General features: G+C 39.0%; 1 protein-coding gene across 6 annotated transcripts in view; it reads left to right on the forward strand.

Annotated features, from left to right (window-relative positions):
- The window catches only part of THSD4 (thrombospondin type 1 domain containing 4), a 255,165-nt gene that overhangs the window by 168,569 nt on the left and 67,930 nt on the right, over positions 1 to 18,666 (forward strand). The gene's annotated exons all lie outside the window — the stretch shown is intronic.

Raw genomic sequence — 18,666 nt, forward strand, 5'->3', positions numbered from 1 at the left:
CTACATATTGCAGTAACTGCTGACATCACCAGTAAAACATCTGAAAGTGAGACATACAATAGTTGAAAAATAATCCTGTCAAGTAAATATCCACAGCCTTGGCCAAATTATAAGAATCTGCTCTATGTATTGGTGTAAGTACCACAGTACATGTTTATTTGACCTCTGACATTGTTGCCTCAGTCTCCCCAGTTTTATTGTCTGTCTCAAGTGCAGTATTAGTAGTACAACCCTGGTTTGCTTTGAAAACTCTGGTGTAAACTTGGTGTAGTAGAATGCTCCCTTTAGAGTTAATTACATTCTAGCAAAATTACTCCAGCCGTGTTCTTTTACCCTGTGTGATTAGGGGGAATAAATGTTCTTCCAATTGTATTCTCAGGATTTCTGTATGGCATTAGTTCTTCCTGTATGGTGTATCCCTTGTGGAAAAGACAGGACTGCAGTCCCAGCAGAGTGGTGTGCACTGACCAAAGTCTGTAAGGGTACTTCCCTAGTAGTCCTCTAGATCCAAAGTCATTTGGCTTTGGGCTCTGGTTCAGGCTGTGCTGAGCCTCATGTTCCATGCCATAAACATCTAAAAGATGGATTGAGGGCTGCAGTAATTCCCACAGTAATTACAGCATCATGCTCAGTCCTAGCACAGAGAAGCTAAATTCATTAAGTCATTACCAAAGAAATGGTTACGTGTGATGAATGAGCTAATTTGTTTCTGAGACATGGTTCATAGACCATTTTCTTGAAAGCAGTTCCAGAAACTTGTTGGATTGCTTATTAGATAGACATATGTTTAAATGAGTCTACCATGAATTTTACACCTGGAAATACTATTTTCCCTAGAAACTAATAGTTTACAAAATACTTTCCTTAATAATATTTCATTATCAGTATCCATTCTTTTGATTTGCTTGATTTTTTTTTCACCTTTGCTTTTTGAAGTAATAATTCTCTTAAAATGGAATTCTAGTGAATATATTTTTATCCCTGTAAATGCATTTTCTTCTGGCACAGTGAATTTAGCTCCTTTCTGAGGATTTTAATATTTGTTCCAAACATGCTGAGCATATAAATGGAGCAATGAATTTAGAAGGCAGGTAGCTAATATTAGAATGTATGGAAAGGTAGCTACAAACAACAGAAAAGGAGGAAATAAAGATATAGTAAGTAAAATAAGTTACACTAATTGTTTTGTAAATCATAACAGTCATTGTATCAATAGGTTTTTCTTCTAAAGTCACCCTTGGTTTTCCTATCTCTTTATGGCAATTTTATAAGGCTCTGAATTTTTTAAGTGCTCTGATGTATAATAGGGCACAGGAATGTGTTCCAAGACTCATAAAATCTTTAATTAAAAGAATGGAAATTCTTGTAAACTCCTGGTGGTTGCCTTTAAGTGATATCACTTCTTAAAACACTTCCCGCTCCCCCCAGCCTGTGAGATTATCTTGCATTTGTTCCAGCACTGTTAGGTTCTGCCTGTGGATGATGTACCCATTTCAGGGAGACAAGCTGATTATTAGAATTCCCTGGCCTTTCTGGAAGGGAGACCTGGCGCACAAAAGAGACTCTGCTGAGTAACTCAACAAATGCTTTGCTGTTAAAGGTCAAAATGGGATTTTGCTGCCAGCTTTCCTGGAGGCACACTGCTGGAGGTGGGTTACTGGCACTGCTCACTGAGCTGCTGCTCAGAGCCTCTAAGTCCAGAGCTGGGGGCACTTGTGCAGCCATCAGGAACATAAAGCAGATACTCAGTGCATGGTGGAAAGACCGTGGGCAGAAGGGACTGGTATGGGATACAGATCCCTGTCCTTACTTGATCTGTAGCTTTCTCCATTTTTCCTTCAGTATCACTTGCTGTTAATGGCAGCCAAAACAACAGCAGCAGGGATCAATCATCCTTCACTGGTGTGTAGGGACCCAAGGGCACCAACACAGCAATTATATCACTGACAACAGCTACATTGCTTCTCTTTAAAGAGCCCTGCTAAATGAGACACATGAAAGTGAAGCATGAGAGAGTATTAAATTAAAGGTTTGCCTGTGTATGTCATTGCCTGAAGCTGTTGATCTGTTTCTTCATGGGTTACAGGTATTATTTTCCCAGTATGTGGGTTGTGAGGGAGGTTTTATCAAGAGACAGAAGTTTTTGACAAATTTCCACTCCTACCTATTTGGCAGTAACAGGAGAATGAGGTGAATTAGAAGTCAATAAATTAATCCTCCAACCATAACTGCTTTTTACTGAAGCAGTTAATATGAAGCAGAAATATGTTTACTTCCATATTTCATGAGATTTCTTCCCTAAATGTCATGATGATGAGAATAAATCCTCAAACATTTTTGACTTCAAGACAAATCCTTTTGTTATTCAAATTCTTAATCAAAATGAAAAGGTTTTTTTTTTAAGCTGTTTTTTGAAAAAGTGCTGACTGATATCACAGGTAGATGATAATGTAGTGGGAAGCTTGGTATTTAATATAAAATTGTCTCCTTGCACCTTGGAAATTGAAATGACAGAAGCAATGGTGAAAGCATGTGGAAATGTTGCATTTTGATCCCAAACAGTTAATAGATTTACCATAAGAAATCATCCCCTCTGAGGAAAGATCTTTCTATTAACGTAGTTATTTCACTATACATTTCAAATGAGCTTTAAATAACTGCTGCAGAGACAACAAAGCCACATTTGATAACATTTGGTGTGTGGAGGATACATTAACATCTGTACATGAGCAGAATGTCTGAAACACGTGCTGGACTCTTGCTTGTAAGTACTTGAAAACTGAGATTTATTTAGTGCTCGAATGAGCAGGTGATAGTGAAGCATTCTAGCCAGGGGCACCAAGTGTTTTGATGTTGTTAACTATGAGCCAGTATCCTCTAGAAAAGCACAAGGACACAGACTAACTATATAAATAACTTTTCTTATTTCCTCATTAAATGGAAGATTCTTGCTGAAATGGCAGAATTATCTTGTTGGAGTCAATGCATTAAACTGAAGACTATTTCTTTAAACATTTCCTTAAATATTTTGATAGAGATAACCTCAGGCACAGATTCTCTTGGTGCTGTGGAGGAACTGTGGAGGAACTGAAGAGAGGAGGTAATAGGTACATAGTGCCCAGGTGACACAGAGGTGATGAGTGCATGGTGCCCGGGTGACAGAGGTGGTGAGTGCAGGTGCCCAGGTGACACAGAGGTGGTGAGTGCATGGTGCCCAGGTGACACAGAGGTGGTGAGTGAATGGTGCCCAGGTGACACAGAGGTGGTGAGTGCAGGTGCCCAGGTGACACAGAGGTGGTGAGTGCATGGTGCCCAGGTGACACAGAGGTGGTGAGTGCAGGTGCCCAGGTGACACAGAGGTGGTGAGTGCAGGTGCCCAGGTGACAGAGGTGGTGAGTGCATGGTGCCCAGGTGACACAGAGGTGGTGAGTGCAGGTGCCCAGGTGACAGAGGTGGTGAGTGCATAGTGCCCAGGTGACACAGAGGTGATGAGTGCATGGTGCCCGTGCCATTGAGGATTGCTCACATGTACTCTGCTCATGACATGAGGTGGTAACAGTGTCATTTGCTCTGTGCCTGCATCTCATCCTTTTGGAAATTTTGAGTATTCAGGTGATGCTTCAGTACTTCAAGGTTAACTCTTCAGTGTTATCCTGAGGATCCCTGGCAGAGCATATAACAAATACTTGTAATGGGTTATGTTTTTTGGGGTGCTTGGCTATTGGTTATGAACAGTGCATTACCGAAGAAACCAGAAATTAGGAAGGATCAACACAAGGATAGAAATATTTCTTCAGCTACTTTATTATGGTTCAGGGAATGAACAAAGCTAAAGCAAAGCAAAATGACTGCAGTATTGTGGTAGTGAAATTAAGAAAACTCCTAATGCATCCAGCTGCCACAGTGTGGCTATTGGGGATTAGCTCCACTTAGGCCATGCAGAAGCTGGCTTGTGTCCTGCCTCTTCTTTCTGAATGACCACCACTTCTGATTTTCAGATGAGAGTGAGAAATACTGGGAGTAAGAACTAATGCCATTATGCTTTATTTTGTAATAATGGAAATGGGTTTCTAACCATGTAAATATGGTTAATAACTAAGTAAAACCATGCTTAGGAGTCAGTTTAAGGTAAATAGTCATAATGACTTGTTCAGAAGAAATGAAAAAGTTTTAGAGGTACTAATCTCCCTCTGCATGGCTGTGTCAATACTGAGAGGTTTTGAGGGAACCTCTCAAGTACAATTCTAGTTTCTTCTTTGTTCTCGCTTCTGACAAATTACCCAACTGTCACACTATTTTAAAGGTGTTAATCAATGTTATTTCTTAAGTGTGGGCTTTTCCTGTCCATCATTTTTGCTTTAGTAGTGGATACATTTGAGTCATTTGGCATCTTTCAATTTTGTCATTCTCACTGCAGTAATTTCTACTTGTGACAAATGAACCATCTAGTTCTTTTATGAATTCCCCAAAGGCAGTTTTAGGAAAGAAGAATCTCTAAATATCTGTTTATAAGACATTCAGTGCACTGAAAAAGTGGGAGTTACTTGAAAAAATCTAATACATTTTCCCATGTTGTCAGAAGCCAGTATTGATGCACAGAAGTCCATTAGTCCTTGGAAGGAATGGCAGTTGGTGTAGCTCCAGCTGTATAGGCAGTCGTTCATTTTAAGAATTGATTGAGATCAGAGGAGATCAAAAGTTAACATCTGCAGCTGTTTCTAGACAAGCATTAAGGACCTGGTGAAGCTGTATTTTAGTGAAGAATAAACACTACAGAACTTGCAAGTACAAATTCCAGTAGTACTATAGCGCTGTTCTCACTCAAGTTTCAAGTTTTGGGTTCTTCCCTCTGTTGAAGAGAAGGCTGGAAATGCCTAGTGAGCAAGTTAAAATTCACACAACTTCTTATCTTCCTGTGAGGACAAGATAGTTCTTGGAGAACAAATTTATGGTGCTAGAAAATGCTCCTACTTCTGCTTCAAGTCAGAAGCAAATTTCTACTTCATCTTAAGCAGTTTGGCAAAATTTTAGAAAGTAAGAAGTGAATGCTGTTAAAACATTGTTTGCTTTAGGAGGATTTGGCCAAAGAAAGTAAGGAAATGACCTGAAAAACAATCAGCCTTGTGGAAACTACTGGAGACTTCGTTAGGGAGACACTGCAGGGAAGCAAATGGAGAATCAGCACTGGGAATGTCAAGGTGAACTCTTGGCTCAGATAAAGATTTTGAAAGCCAAATGGTCACTGATTTAAAACTGTCATTATTAGGGTTTTGATCTCAGTGACTGAAGATTTAGGAAAGATGTCATCAGCCAAATCCTGCTGCCTTGATTGCATGCAAATTTACCTATGTGCATTGTACAAATATCTGTACAATGGCTGAGTTGTAAGTGCATTGGTGGGGAGGATGTGGAAATAAATGTTGTATCCTGCAACATAAGGAATGAAAAAAACATCTGGTGTGGGACTATTCTAAAAATAGTAAGAGCTTACTAAATTCCGTGCAAGCCCTTTTAAATTTTAGAGCTAAAATTCAGCAGACATGCTGTCCCTCTTTCATGTGTAAAAGTCCTGCAGCTAAATAAGTCTCTGATTTTTATGCATCTATTTATTAAATTACATTTTAATGATAAAAATTTTTAATAACATCTGCCATTATTTGCTTTGAATCTACGAGAATATTAAGCCTTTGTCTCAGAGATCACTTAGCACTTTTAATACATTATTCACTCACTGTATTATCAAACTTAGAGATATGAAGAGGGAGTTAATTTTTATCCAATCTGAAATAATTGTACGATAATTACCTGATAATTACAGCTAATTATCGTACAATTACCTCTGAGACACCATTGCTGGGCTGCTTCAGAGGATCACAATGATGCTTACCAATGGATTCACATGTACATATAAATGCAATCATTGTGTCTCAATGGTCTCTTTTCTTTCAGCACAATATAGCATTTTAAAAATACTTCCTGACTCAGACAAAGAATTGAGTTTTTAGCTCATTTTTCTATGACTTGTTATTGACAAAGTGTGTCAATAACATTGTGCCAATAACAGTATTCATTGTGTCCCTGAGACAAGTGAACATGAACTGCAATTTTAACTGCATTTTATGGCATCTTGTGGATAGAAAATGTAATGTAGTATTGCTGCTCAGTTAGGCAGACACCATTTATAGTGGATTGCAGCCATGGTGTGTCTCCTTGGCGGCTGCAAAAAGCCCAGCCACACACCCCAGTTTGTGAGGTCACATCAGCACTTGCACAACATGATCAGATGCATGTCTGGATTGCCAGTTGAGTGGCTGGAGTTGTCTTGGATTTTGGTTTTATTTTTCTACTTTTATATCTATCCTGTAGATTGGTTTCTACTCTGGGTTTGGTGAACTTCTTCAGATAAAATGGAAACTGAGGAAACCTTATCATTTCTCATCAGGAATCGAACTACATTTCATGTCCTTGAATCTCTAAAAAATGTAACTAAATTTTCTTCCTGGTATTTTTACTGTTTTGGCTAGACAGAAAAAAAAAAATAGAAGCTTTAGTAGTTGTATTGGAGTATAAGATTTGAATTGTCCTTACGGGTAAGGATGTCCAAGTTCTTGTTTCAGGTCACCTTCTCTTATGATCTTATGACAATTTCCATTTTCCTTCCTGTTATATTTCCTTCTGTCCTTGAAGGTTTAGGGATAAGTAGCTAAATTTAGGAATACTCTTTTTTGTTTGGAAAGAAAACTGAAAAAGTTGGATAGTCTGAATATTTGACAATTTCCCAGAAAATGTGTAAGATCATGAGGTTTGCAATAGTAACTAAGAGAAAAGGAAACCTTCAGATATTTTGGGATGTTTTTTTTCTGATTTGGAATGTCATCAGAATTGTTTTGCCAGCTTTAGTTGCCTCTGTGCTTACATTCATTTCTGCAGCTGCTTCAGTTTTGATGGCACAGGCTGACCCTTGTAGCATTGTCATGTATTGCCTTGTACCATAGGGATCCTCTATTGTCTGGTTAATGAAATATCTCTAATAAAGCTTTTCTGATGTTGTGACATTGAGAACAATTTCTCTATGGATGTTCTAACAGAGGTAAGATGGCCTTGTGCTGTCAGGTGTTCCTGATGGAGTTCTAATAGGATCCCTTTCTCCTACTTTATCTCCTGTTCTCAAAAACTGTGGTGCCTGTCACAAATGCCTAGAAAAGCTAGTTTCCAGGGTGTTTGAAACTGGTCAGGTCTTAAAACTTCCCACTGACTAGTTTCTGTTCTGCCAATATGTTTCTTATCTTTTCTTTGCTTAGCTTAAGAAGTAGGAAACTTATGGTTGGGTTTTTAGCTATGGTAGGATCACAGAACATTGCTCAGCTGTAGATACTCTTCCTTGTAAACTCTGCCTCATGAGGACAGACCTTTTCTCATCTATTAAATAGGAATAGACAAAACTGTTAGATGGTAGAATGCCTACAAGGAAACTGTATGTCATGACACTCTGAAAAGTATTTCCATTTTCAAGTCCTCCATGCCATTCACTTCTGTGATGTTCTATTCCCCTTGCCAAACTTAGGTTCATCTGGGAATCCTGAGGTAAAATGAGGGAGTCCCAAGCCACAGGGCAGCATCAAAGTGTCCACAAATGGTCTTAAAAATTGCTGGTGTCACTAATCCCTTATTAGATATAATGAGGCCCTAAAATTTCTTTTTGAATTGCCTTCATTAACCTGAATCCTGTGTAACTTGGAGAGGCAGATTTTAAATGTCTTTGTTAACATAGCAGGAGAGGTTATTACAGGTTAATCCCTGAAGCATGACAGTTTTTATGCAGCCATAAATTTATTTGTGTACATTACAAATACAAATGGTTTAAAGTTCAGCCCTTACAGTCTGTCTGGAGCTTAACTCAATGCACAGTCATGGCACATTTCCAGATAGTGGTTGTGCCAGGCTACAAGAGTTGGTTTCCCTGTAGTGGTGAAGCTGAAACCATTTGACTTCACATAGCTGAAGTCAGTTTACTGTTGAATTGGCAGCAGTTGTGGTCAGGCTTCAGTTGTAAGAAAATGCTTTATTGCTTCCAAGTTTCCCTTTCAGCAAAGAACACTTATAAGACCATAAAACTGTCTGTGTCTTCCTAAGATCTATCATGGCAGACTGGTTGAACAGCATGTATTTTTTATTTGAAGAGTTAGTGTTTTCCAGTTTTGTAGAAGGCTTAAGTAGCAATATTTATTTGTCCTCTGACTTGTTTCCTGTTGTTATCCTCTGTCCCTTCTGAAATGCACTGATCTGCATCAACAACAGGGAGAGTTTAGTTCCTCTACTGGTTTTAAAACAGCGGGAGATGCAATTGATGGGAATATCTGCTGCAGAATAGTTCAGCACTCTTGCCTGAAAGAAAAGGAGGAAAGTGCCACAGAGGTTTAAACCAACACTGTGTGAAGTGGCACAAGGTGATACCTCAGTGTTAATCTCCAAGATAAATTCCATCCTCACTGCTTTTGTGTTTGCTAACTGTGCCTGCTAATCCATTTGCAGGACCACCGATTTTACAAATTGCATTTTTTGCTTGCCTTTGCCCACATTTTTAGGTAAGTAGAAGAGTGGCATAACAAATTATCACACATGGCTTCTGTCTCAGATGTGTTTGTTGGCTTCTTTCAGGTAAACCTGACATAAGTCTTTTGGAAAATAAAGTGTGTTGTTGATGCACTGTTGAGAATGGTTTTTCTTGGTTTCTTACAGGTGCAGAACAGAGAAAATTGATGAAAGAACTGCAAATGTTAGATTATTTTGATAGTGGCATGTCATTCAGTCTTACCAAGGTCTTAAGCTCAAGTTAAGTAGAAGTATTCAGTTCATATATCAAAATTTGAGTTTATGTAGGTTGAAAACCTACTTATGAATTTGAATCTAAACTTAAAGGAAGCTAAAAAGGAGAGGGAAGGAAAACATACAGAAAATTTAAAAATTAAGGACAATACTTAAAATGCAGTTCTGTGGAATGTCAAAGAGTGGCTTAGATGGGTTTAATCAAATAATGCTTCATTGCAAATGATTTTTAATTCATTTTAATTGTCTCCCTTCTGTATGGAGTAGTTTTCCCTCTTTACCTCCACATCTGTTTTCTCACAACACTGGGTGTGTTTAGGGCTGTGTAAATCTGAGAACACAGACCAAGTTCACACAGAGTGCATGTGTGAGAGAAAATATACTAATGCAGGCCAGTGCAAGCATACTGAGATGCCTTGAAGACCCAGAAAGGACATGTCACATCTGTGATACTATGTCTATAAAATAGCAAAGTGTTGTATTTTCGATGAAGCATTTCTCTGAACCTAAATTTTCTAGAGGGGCTATGGGACATACTGAAGAAAAGATTCTCATAAGTTGTCATTATTCTCATGAGTTGCAAATAGGACAACTATTGATGAGGTTTTGAGCAGAGCTTGCACTCATGAGATACACAGCTCTAAGCAGAGAGGCAGCTTTAAGTAATCATTGCCTGCCTTTTTGCAGAGAAGCTTTTATTTTAGGTCCCAGATATTTTCTCGTGATTGCTGTGTTAGAAGTTGTACTGAAAAGCAGTGACTGCACACAGAGTTAGTGTCATCCTTGCCACTTAACTCTATCAATGGCCATACAAGCCTTTCTCTCTTCCTTTTGTCATATGTGTTCTATAACCTAATGTAAGTAATCTGAAATTATTAGGGTGCTCACTGGTATATTAAGGTAAGTTTAGATTAGATATAAGAGAGACGCTCTTCCCAGTGAGGGTGGTTGAACACTCTCACAGGTGCTCAGAGAAGCTGTGGATGCCCTGTTCCTGCAAGTGCTCAAGGCCAGGTTGGATGAGGCTTGGGATAGTGGAAGGCGTCCCTGCTTATGGCACAGGGGTTTCAACTGGATCATCTTCAAGGTCCTTTCCAACCCAAACCATTCTATGTTTTTGTGTTGTAAAGTGATTTATGATCTTCATGGCTAGAAAAATGAGCTACTTACATACAGCCATGACTTTCACTCGCAGTCTCCTCAGCTTACAGAGCTGTGGATGTTCTGAGCCAAACCCAGTGGTTCTTGCCCAGGCAGAACTCCCACTGACTTCACTGACTTCAGCGGGAGTTTAGCCCAAGTACAGACTGAAGGATTTGGATCACCAAACTTAGAACATAAAGTTTTCTATAGCCTTGGGCTGAATTGCGCAGAAGGCGGTGGGTGTTTGAAGGAAAAAGGAAATACACTTTTTTCTACAATAATTTCAGCCCCGTTAGTGCTGAAGTTAAAAATATTCCTTTTGAGAAAGCCTGACTTCTAAACTCTGCCAGTATTTTGGACTGAGGATGTTAAGAATTACATTTGGAATTCTTTGTACTGCACTGCCAAGTTTAAAGAAATACTCTTCAGTGAATTAGAGTAATTATTAGTATGGTTGGTGTTTTTGTCATGTGGTAACAGAATAGATGTTCTGTGAAATACAGCAGTGTACTTGCTTTTTCTTGCTTTAAATTTAAAACAAATACCACAAATATAAAAACCTTGAACCAAGTCCAGGAAAATTCTGTTTACTTATACAATACAATAAATATACAAAAAGTCCATCTTAAAATTACTAACTGCTTACAACAGGTTTTAAAATCTTCTCCAGTAAAATGCAGTTAGAACAGTTTTCTTCATCACAGTGTTTGCTCCCAGGTAGCATATGCCCAGATGAGTGTCTAGTTTGTGCACAACAGTGCAGAATAAGTACTAAATATGGACAAATAAGAATATTAGTGTGTTACACCCCCTTTTCCCTTGCGCTTGTGTCCAGTCAAAATGAGAGACACTGGAGAAGCAAGCCTGGACTACTTACATAACAAAAATGTAGCAGTAGCACCTCCCTAGTAATTGTATAATGGAATTGAGGAATTCCACTCTGAACAGGATGTGAGGAATTTTTCCTGTGGATCTAGGTTTTATGCTTTCCTGCTCGGAGAGGCTGAGCATGTCATAAATGTGGCCTGTTGAAATGTTTCTTTGGGCCAAGGTGGTGGTTGATGGGAATTGCACAGGCGTGTTTGCTTTTCTAGGATCACTTTATCTGCTCCCTTGGTGGTTAGATGAGGTACCACAGTAGCTCTAATCTATGGTGTTCTGCATAGCACTGGAGAAAGTAAAGGAATGTGGAAACGGAACAGGGAAACCTTGATGAAACCTCATGTTGTGAACCCTGGCATCCTGAAACGCTGCCTCTGGCTAGAAACCCTGCGGTGGATCTGTGGCCAGGCTGGGAGGAAGGGAAGTCTGCCAGGGAGGTCTGGAGCCATCCAGGACTGTAGAGAGGGGATGCAAGGGCTGGATCCTAAACCACGGATAGTTTCTTCAGCCCTACAAATTTCATTGTTCCTTTTATACGGTGAGCATCACCCAGACTCTTTGTTAAGGTTAGGCACGCTTTGAAAATTTTGTGCTAGAACTTCAAAGTGCTGCAAATTTTCCTCTAGGGTATAAAGTAGAATATTCAGGCTCTTTTTTAGTTCTAGCATCGTATTTCTAAAGCTCACTATGATACAACTTTCTTTTATACCGAGATAGCATGCATTGTATCCAGAATTATATAAATAATTTTTTGGAAGCTAATTATTACAAAGGCACCAACTGACTTAAATAATGCTTTTTTTGAATTCTAATCTACACCTGGAAATTTTTAACAAATATACAGTAAGAAACATCATGTAGTGACTTTGTTTACAGCTTCATATGAAATGGTAGTTGCAATTAGGGCTAAGTTCTTCAGAAAGGAAGTATTTTAAATGTAATATGATGAATATATAATGGCCTTCATTCTGTGGTCTTCATAAAATTTCCTCTGCCTACATTTTGCAAGTCTGTGCTCCTTGCATAAGCTCTTTGAATTTCCTGGTCATTGATCCTGCTCAGTCTAGGGAAGGAGCAGAGAATTACTTTTCCTCCTGTCCTGTTAGCTGTGGGCTTGAATATCTATTTGGTCTTATGCTGCAGAGCATACAGTGGTGGAAACTCTTGGCTCTGCTTCATGTACAGAGCACTGAGGAGTGGAAACTTCTGGCTCTGCTTCATGTTAGTTTGCACTTCAGGCAATTTATTCAGCACCAGTGTTGGATCAGAGAATCTTTATTCCTAGCATGCCATCTTGGTAGTCTGACAGGTACAATGGTCCCCACTACTACACAGCTCACTCACCTTCACTTCTTGAGCAGGAGGGACACTGGCAGAAACTCATCTGGACCAGGCCTGCAGAGGTCTGGCAATTTTATAACTGTCAGGCAGAATTTTCCAAGGAAGAAGTACCTCACATTGCAACTGTCATTACTAGAAGCACTACTGTGCTTTATCAGTGTGAAATGACAAAACAAAGACATTTAAACTGAAAGTTTCTTGTAATTACCTCCACTAGTAGTGATTGGGTTATCTTTGAGTTGTCACTTTTACATAACACACCCATTGTTTTTAAACTATGTTACAAAGAGAACCAAAAGAGTGAAATCTATTTTTAAAGCTAAATTAGATTTCCATAAAGAATGAGGATATCAGGCCAACCACATCTCTCAGTCAATGGGCCTTACTGTTCAGGAAGCAAAGATTAATACTCAGCAGTGCTTGCCAGACAAAACAAATAAGACGTGCAGTCAATTCTGCAAACTGAGAGGACAGGTCTTGAAAAATGATCTGTTAATCCACAGCCTTAAAATCAGGACTCTTCCATAGTCCTGACAAAACTCAGAAATGTGAGATAACACATTTTAAAATGAGCAGCAAGTAGAATGAGGGTAGGTGAGACACTTTGTATGGTCATACTTTGGCAAGACTGAAGTAGTGATTGATTTAATGTCAGAATACTATACCTAAGGATGTAAATGCATTTTAATTCTTAATTTAATTATTTTAAATTGCAATTAGTTTAATTCCTGATGTAAATGGTTCAGTTGTTTGCATTTGCTTACACTTACACATTGTTCTTACATGCAAGCCCTCTTCTCAATCTGGCATTAAAAAATAGTCTGTACTTCAAGTTGTCATGTGTCTTCCATATATTTAGTGATTTTTTTATAAAAATCAGGAATTACGTTTGTAGTTGGTGTTATAATAATATGGTCTCTTTCCAATTAACAGTTTTAAGCCATTACCAGCTTTTAACAGAGCCAGGAAAACTATTTTCTATTGATGGTTTGGTTTAGAACTGATGGCTAACTTGTGAGTAATAATGGATTTTCAGATTCATTAAAGATAAGGAAAAGTTTTAGAATTCTAGAAAGAAGCTTTCCAAATTTATCCAGCAAATAGAGGTTTTGTAAGGGTAAAATTAACAAGAAAATATGGCTTAGTATGGACCTTCGCCTACTTATCTCTGGAAATTAAGGTGATAGAACTGTACAGTGGCTTTTGTCAGTGTTTTTTGTGGTTCAGTCTCAAGTCACGTTGATTTTACCACGGGCACTGACACACCCCCATCCACTCTGAAGCACCAAGACGTATTTATCCAGGTACTTTGGCTGGAATCACTTTTGTGCATGGAGTGCCCTCTCCAGTCCTCACTCTGTCTCCTGGCTTGGCTCTTGCTTCGTGAGGAGGACTTGGGGTTTTTGGCAGGTCTTGTCTAACCTTATAGATAGTTAGGAATGGCTTTTCAACTCATCAACTTGCTCCCTCAATCCAAAGAAGAGTTGCAGGGCATTGTCTCCTATTCTTGTTCAGGGTAACTTCATGGCAACAGTTGTGCCTGTTGCTGCAGCAGGAGCAGGAGGGGTGAAGGTGACCGGCTGTAACACCCAGCCCTCCTGCTCCTGCCAGAGTGCAGAGCTGGGCTGTCTGATCTGGACATGAACATCGTGTTTCTCAATTGGATTGTAATGAACAGTGTCCTTTGTTAGCAGCACAGGCCTTTTTTTTTAAACTGTTGCTTGGCTGTTTGTTCTGGAGCTCATATATATTTTCATCCAAATCAATCTGAATATTTTTGGTACAATTCTGTACATAGACTCGTGTGTAATTCTGAAGATGTCAGTCAGTGTTATGGCTTTATGTCTGCAAGTATTGTGACAATGCTCTATGTCTTAGTGTCTCTTGGAATATTTCAATAAAATGCTTTTTTAACTTTTTTTTGTACAGTGTATTCTCTAGACATAACTGTAATCTAATGAAAAATGGTTCAAAATTCTTCATAGGAATAGAACGACTCGTCAGCCATCAATTGGCATCAGAATGCAGACTAGTCTGTGCAATCTGCTTGCTTGTTAAATTCCCTCATTATATCCTCTGTTAATCTGATTACTAAAGTTTCAGTTGATTGCTTTACCTTTTGACTGTTTTTCCTCAGCCAGCACTGATGTCTTTGCAATCTGCTATAATTTCACAGCTATTCTGTCGTCACTAAAATACAGTTTGTTAGTATTATGTAATATAATTTTCCTTCCTTTATGCACTTTAAGTAGTTTCCACTTACAGTAAGTTTTATTAAAACAACATTGTACTATCAGTCTTTTGTTTCAGCTCTGGAGTTTCATTTGTACTGAACTATCAGGCAATTTTTTCAAGTATTATATTTTATATGCTAATGATATGGATGTTAAATGTAGATGTAAGCAGTATAAATGCAGTCTGGAATGTTCATATGGGAATATATTTATTCTTATGCAATAAGTTGCCTGTATAACATGGCTGCAGACACATGTTGGATAATAAAATAACTGATTAGAGCATTGGTTTTCAGCAAATTGACAACACCTTTTTGACAGCAATTTATATAGCCCTTCAGGTATTTTGGTACAAGGGGATATTCCACAATTTGATAGTGTGTCCTTATTATTTTAAAGATTAGGGAGGGCGTTATCCCGTGACTCTCCAGTTCCAAAGTTATGTGAAATGAAACTGTTCTGATGGACTGTTTTGTTCAGGTCAGTCTTGGAGAAGTAAAGGTTCAGGTTGTGTGGAATTGTACTGTTAACGTTTTTGAAAGCATTACTTGCATTTTAGTACTTCTCCTTATAATGATCTAGCTGACTTAAGGCAATCTTAGGACTCATGAAGGAGTTGGAATTTATTTTATTGACTTCCAGTTGATTTCAAGGACATCTCTTTGCTTTCTTTGTGTAATAGTACGGTTTAATTAATTAATTTCCCCCTTTTTTATTCCTTTGTGCTTGTATTGTATTTCATCTCAAGTTTGTTGCAGGTTTCTTTGTTGTATTATTGCACACATTTTTCAATGGCGCATGCTTCATGTATCATTGCCCTTTTCAGTCACAGCTGCTTTGTGCACTGTGATCAGTTTGCTGTGTAATAGAATTGCTGAAACTGCACATGGTTACTTGTGCATGGTTCTGCATGCACACTGCACGATGCTCACAAACTTTCGAGAGAAAGTTTGGATCCCTCCACTTCCTATTGCAGAGAGCTGCTGGGAAACCCTCACTGTTATGGCTCCCCTAAGACTGCAGAATTCTCCTCCTCAGTGCATACAAGCTCCTCCATTGCCGAGGATAGAGCTGTGCTTCTTGGATATTTACATAGGGGTGAATGCAGAAAACAGATGATTGCCTGAGTGTTGCCAAATTTGATCAGGATATTGATTCAGTATAACAGCAAATACAGCTGCCAGAATTCTGTGCTCTGGACTATTTAATGTATTTGTTCCAGGTGGAAATTCACCTCTCTTCCTTCTCTCCTTCCTCGGATGGGAAACCAAACAGTGTGTTGGCTTGGCTGGCTCTTTCCTTGCTTGCCATTGGTATTTTGTTGGCTCTTTCCGTATAGCTTTTGGCAGTGTCTCTAATTGGAACAATCTAAGTTTGCCAGAACTTTTATTGACACTGTACTTCCCTGCTTTTGCAGTTAGTTGTTTCATACTGCTTTGTGCTAGGGTAAAGAGAGAGTTTAATTTGCTTTTTTGTGTTTGTGTCTCTGTTTGTGTGTGTGTGTGTGTGAAATGAGTCTGGACATACTGCAGGACTGGAATGAGGAAATCATTCAGATGTGGGGTTTTTCTCAGTTGTATAAATTCATGCTGTAGTTAGTCTTATTTTTACAGTGACTAATTATTAAGGTATTTATGAAATACCAGTATTAGATAGCTTGTGACATCCATTTGGGCAGCCTAATTGCATTTGTAAGCCCTGAAATGTGTATGTCAGGATATTTTTCTGGGATGTAGTATAGTTGTTGTTGTTACTGTACACACATCTATGACATTTCTATTTTAACTGCTGCTTATTTGGGACACACTCTTGAGTTAGGGCTCAGTCCTGAAGACCTCATTCAGGGCCTTCTTCAGAGCAAGTCTCCACTGTAGTCATAACTTGCTGTTCTTCATACCTGATACTGTTGTGTTCCTTTAGTTGGCCAGTGATTGTATGGCGATGCACACTAGATTTTTAGGAGAATAGTAAAATAGTATTTCTAAAGAATTGAATACTATTTCAAATTCAGAGAGAAGTCATATGCAAGGTAGAATCTGATAAGCATACAGAAACCTAATCAACTGTATGTACCATAAAAGCTTAGATGAATAAATGTGCTCAAAATAGATTTTTAATTCTATTTTGTTGAATAGCATAAAAATTATTTCAGAGCTTTTGGGCTGTGGGCTTCTAGAAGACAGAGCAATCAGAACAGTCTTGGGCAGGAGAACAGTTGTCTGGGGTGTCTGGCTGGTTGTCAAAGAATTTGCACTGTTCATACTGTGATGGGCACTGGTGTTTGCATTGGACAGTTGAAATTGCTATACCAAAGCAAATATTAGTCAGAGTGCCTGCTGGTTGTGTTGGACCAGTTCAGTAAATCCCACTCCAGAGACACTGGGAAATGGAGGTAGGTGGGACACACATCTCATTAGCTGTTGCTGAATTATATTCTGGAAAAGTGCTACATTTTTTCCACAGAATTTGCCTGATTGGAAAATATGTGGGTTTTTTCCAAGAAATGAAGTAGCAGAATTACTGTTGAGTTCAGTGCCCAGATAAAGTATTTAGGAGGCTAAGCACAACACTATTCATCATTTCTCTCTCCCTACCCCCTGCTATGAAAAAACAGATACTTGAGTGATAAAGTAGAGAGAAAAGACTGGAGGAAAGCACGCAGGATTGAAAAAGGAATGGAACTCAAATCCTTCACAGCACTCACAAAGTAATGTTTTTGCCTGCAAGAGACAGCAGGTACATAGAACTAAGTGAAAGAAATGAAGAGTTTTCTATTCGAAAAGCACTCACTGGCAGAGTAATAAATTTTAAAAGGGCAGAATTAAATGGAAGAAAATCCTCAGTTTACAGCCAGAGGAAAATTTGTATTTATTTCCAGCAAGAGCCTAAATGTGGCTTGAATAAAAATGCCATGTTACTTTGGCTTCCTGTAATGCACTTCATTGAATAGAAAGAATAAGCTGAAAGAGTAAGAGCCCTAGAAAAGTTGTTTTTGTCATTTTGCTGGGGATCAAGGATGAGCAGACTGATTAATCCAAACTGTCATGTCTTGGCACAAATAATGTGTAATAATTAAATTACATCAGTGAGTTTGCTGGTACTTTGGAGTGAGAGATTTTGAAATGTCTACAGTACAACTGAAACTGCAATTGTGTGTAATTGGGGCCGTACAGTGAGAGAGTGAGAATATTACATAATCCCTGAGGCCGAGCTCATTTACTAACAGATGGATTGTACATTCTAAGAACAGCAGTGCTAGGAAAAAGATGCATGTGCTTTGCTGTTAGCATGATAAATACAATAGCTTCCAGTTTTTAGTGTAGAAGTCAAGCTAGGAAATTACCTCCCATTGTTGATATGAGTTTCTTGAAAGAACAGCTCAGTTCTTGTTGCTGCAGGATGTCAGTGCTTGATAATTCCTCCATCAAAGGAGAGAGGGGTTACTTGGTTAGGCATTCCATAAATGTTCTTTTTGCCCAAGGCCAAAACCTGTTAATTTTTACTTCATCATGTCTTGGGGGTGTCACTTTCAGCTCAGGGTAAGGGAGAATATTGGATTCAGTGCCTTCCTCCAGAGTATTAGGATGACTTTGCAGGTTGTGACTTAATTATACCACAGAGGGGACAGAGGTGTTGGATATACGTAGGCAGCCTGAAGGTGGAATTGTGGTGATCCCATTTCCTCCCATGGGCTGTTTATGACTTTCTGGTATTTAAAGAGCTGGAATGTTTCCTCAGGGGAGGACTGAGGTCAGGCCACAGTAGGTGCCTCTAAACCTCCTCTGTCAGGCCTTGGCCTGGTGCCGTTGTGGAGCACGAGCGTGGCTGTGCAGCCTCAGGAGCAGTCCTGGGATGACCATGAGAACTTGTTGTAAAAATGAGCATGAGCAGTCAAGAACCAGAGCTCTGCTTGCTTGCACTATGCCCCGGTTGGAACTCAGATTCTGAGGTCTGGACTTGGAACTGCCTATTCCCCTTCACCATGCCTTGGGCCAAAAGAGCATTTATGGAACACCTACCCAAGTGGTAAGCCTGACCTTTCAATAAGATATGTAGAATTTTCTTACAAAGAATAGATGTTTCTTACCTGCTGGTGGTACCATCCCACCTCCTTACTATGGGTGCAGTGTTGGTAACATCTCTGCACCTCTGGCTGACCTTGGAAATTTATACAGAGTTTGGGAGGTAGGATAAAGAGAGTCTGAGAGCTTACTGAGAGGTACACCTGAATATTGTCATT

Source organism: Fringilla coelebs (genome assembly GCF_963513975.1).
Source record: "Fringilla coelebs genome assembly, chromosome: 12".
Lineage (NCBI taxonomy): Eukaryota > Metazoa > Chordata > Aves > Passeriformes > Fringillidae > Fringilla > Fringilla coelebs.